Source organism: Aotus nancymaae, unplaced genomic scaffold (assembly GCF_030222135.1).
Source record: "Aotus nancymaae isolate 86718 unplaced genomic scaffold, 86718_ANA_hifiasm-v0.15.2.pri h1tg000073l, whole genome shotgun sequence".
In the NCBI taxonomy this organism is placed as follows: domain Eukaryota; kingdom Metazoa; phylum Chordata; class Mammalia; order Primates; family Aotidae; genus Aotus; species Aotus nancymaae.
Genome location: NW_026988488.1, coordinates 655,149 through 658,315, shown reverse-complemented (window position 1 = coordinate 658,315; position 3,167 = coordinate 655,149).

Below are 3,167 nucleotides of genomic sequence, written 5' to 3'. Positions count from 1 at the left end.
TATCTATCTAATTATTTAGAGACAGGCTTCCATTTATATATTTATTTAGACCCATTCTCAAAAGCATTTATTTATATACTTTTGTATCTGGAGACATGCTTGCATTTATTTATTTACTTATCCATCTATATAATTATTTAGAGGCAGGCTTGCATTTATTTACTTAGATGCAGGCTCGAATTTATTTATTTATTTATTTATTTATTATTATTTACTTAGAGGCAGGCAGGCGGGCTTGTACTCATTTATTTATTTGTTTACTTATTTATGTATGTTCTTCTTATTATTATTTTAAATAGAGACAGGGTTTCTGTCAACATCTTGGCTAGGCTGGTCTCGATATCCTGACCTCAGGTGATCTACCAAACTCAGCCTCCCAAAGGTCTGGGGGATTAAAAGCATGCACCACCAAGTGGGGCTATTTCTTTATTGATTTATCTATCTATCGATTGATTTATTTACTTACTGAGAAGCAGGCTCGCATTTATTTATTTATTTATTTATTTATTGGAGCACAGCCTCACATTTATTTATTTAGAGGCAGGCTTTCATTTTTCTCTCTCCTTCTCTCTTTCTCTCGCTGTCTCTCTCTCCCTCTGTCTCTCATTAGAGTCAGGGTCTTGTTTTGCCACCCAGGGTCATTCCAGCCTCAAGACTTTCGACGAAGTCATCGTCCCAGCTCTGGTCCCTCCCATCCCAACTACCTGGGACTACATGCATGCACCAAGCCATCACAGGAGTTAACTACTGCATTGTTTTTAATGTATGTATGAATGTATGTATGTGAGATGCGGTTCGGGATTCCACCTTGTTGTTCAGCCTGGTCCGGAACTCCTGCTGTCAATAGATATGACTGCCTTGGCCTCTCACACTGCTGCTATAACAGGCTGGAGTCACTGCACCTGACTCAATCTATATTTGCCTGCCTGCCTATCTTCTGGCCATCTTGCGTATTGTCTGTCTTTCTGTCTGTCTTATCTATCACTCTTTTAGTAGACATGTGGTCTCCTTGTAGTCCATGCTCTGGACACACGATGATGATGATGACGATGATTTATACAGGTGGAGATGGTGTCCTTTGAGATCTAGAGATGATCTCAAAATTTTGGGCTTCAGCAATCATCCCACATTGACCTTTCAGATTGCTGTGATGACAGGTGTGAACACGGAATGGCCTGGTCATATTTGTCTTATGTTTATTCTTTTCAGTCCTTGTTTCTGGTGCAGATGCATGGTTGATACTACAGGCATTGCAAAAAGACAATTTTCAGATGCATCTCCCAAACACGCCTTTTCTTTCTAGTGGCACAAGCCCCATCAAATGTGGTGTGCTTGATGTCTGGTGGTTGGAAATAGTGTAGAAAGCATTGGCATTGTCTGTGTGCACCTAATTCTTTTTTTTTTTTTTTTTAGTGGAGTCTCTCTCTTTGTTGCCCAGGCTGGAGTGCAGTGGCGGAATCTTGGCTCACTGCAATCCCCGCCTCCCAGGTTCAATTAGTTTTCCTGCCTCAGCCTCCCCAGTAGCTGGGACTAAAGATGCCTGCCACCACGCCCGGGTAATATTCCTATATTTAGTAGAGACGGGTTTTCACAGTGTGAACCATGATGTTCTTCATCTCTTCACCTTGTGATCCTTCCACCTCAGCCTCCCAAGGATTTTGAGGTGGGGTTTCCATGGGAAAGGCATGTATGTGAACTTACAGGGCTCTCCAGATCAATGTCCTTGCAGACAACTCTGGCTCAGTGTCTCTCATCTGCTGCCTGATATTTTTTCTCTTTTTTCTTACCCTGAGCTTTCCTTCCCATGTTGCTCAGTTGTTCTGGCTGGTCTCAAACTTATGGCCCACTTCAACTTTATTATTATTGTTGTTGTTGCTGTTATTATTTTCAAGAGGTATATGGCATAAGCTACTGCTACTTAGGTGTGTAGGGAAAATCTGTTCTCAGGACAAATTTTCATAATCCATGAAATTTTCCCCTTCAAAAGAACATCTCTTGTAAGGTAATAACGATTTTAAAAATAAAAAGAAAGACAAAAGAATGCAGTGGAAGTTTCTTTTTCATCCTATCAGGGTTTGTCTTGGAGCCAATTGGAAGGAGAAAGGAAGGGAGAGAGGGAGGGAGGGTGGGAAGCAGGGAGGGTGTTTTGGTGTGTGGGTGGGGCTGGGGAGTGGGGGCTGTGGCTAGGGGAGGGGGAGGGTATGTGGCAGGGGCATGGCTGGGGTCTAGAGGTGGGTTTTTTTTTGTTTGTTTGTTTGGTGGGAAACAGGGTCTGGCTCTGTTTCACCGTGTTCACCAGACAGGTCTCAAACTCCTGAGCTTGTGATCTGCCCATACCTCGTGATCCTGGATCCCAAGTCAAGGCAGTGTCGACCCCCATTCCTTGACTCAAGTCATCTCATGACAGAGTGTCCTAAGCCTTCTCCTAAGCCCAGGAGGGTGAGGCTACTGTGAGCAGTGATCACACATCTACAATTCCAGCCTGGCTGGGTGGGAGCTTAGGAGAGAGGCAGAGAGAAAACAGTTGAATACGACCTTGATTACCTTTTACCTTTGTTCCAGCCCTCTTATTTGTTTGTTTATTCTTACCATTTCTTTTAACTTCTATGCATTATATTGATCGTTTCTTGGTTTGCTTGTTTAATTTACATATGTATGTTTGTGTGTATCTCTTTATGGATTTACTTAGAGATATGCAGGGTCTCTCTCTGTCGTCCTTTTCTTTTCTTTCTTCAATCTTATTTTCTGCACGATGGTGTTTGTATATGTAATCACATTCATAAATTATAAATAATATGCAGTAATGTATGTGCAAATATTAATAATCATATATGATGTATGAAATAAAATGAATAATTGTTTTACCTCTATGTGTGTGTAAATATATATTGCTTTTCATTAACTTTCCTACATATTTTATTAATTAATTAATTTATTTATTTATTTACTGGGAGGCAGGCTTGGATTTATGTATCTATCTATCTGTCTAATTATTTAGAGGCAGGCTCACATTTATTTATTTAATTAGACCCAGGCTCTCAAGCATGTATTTATATACTTATGTATTTTGGTGCAGGCTTCCATGTATTTATTTACTTATCTTTCTATATAATTATTTAGAGGCAGGCTTGCATTTATTTACTTAGATTCAGGCTCGCATTTATTTC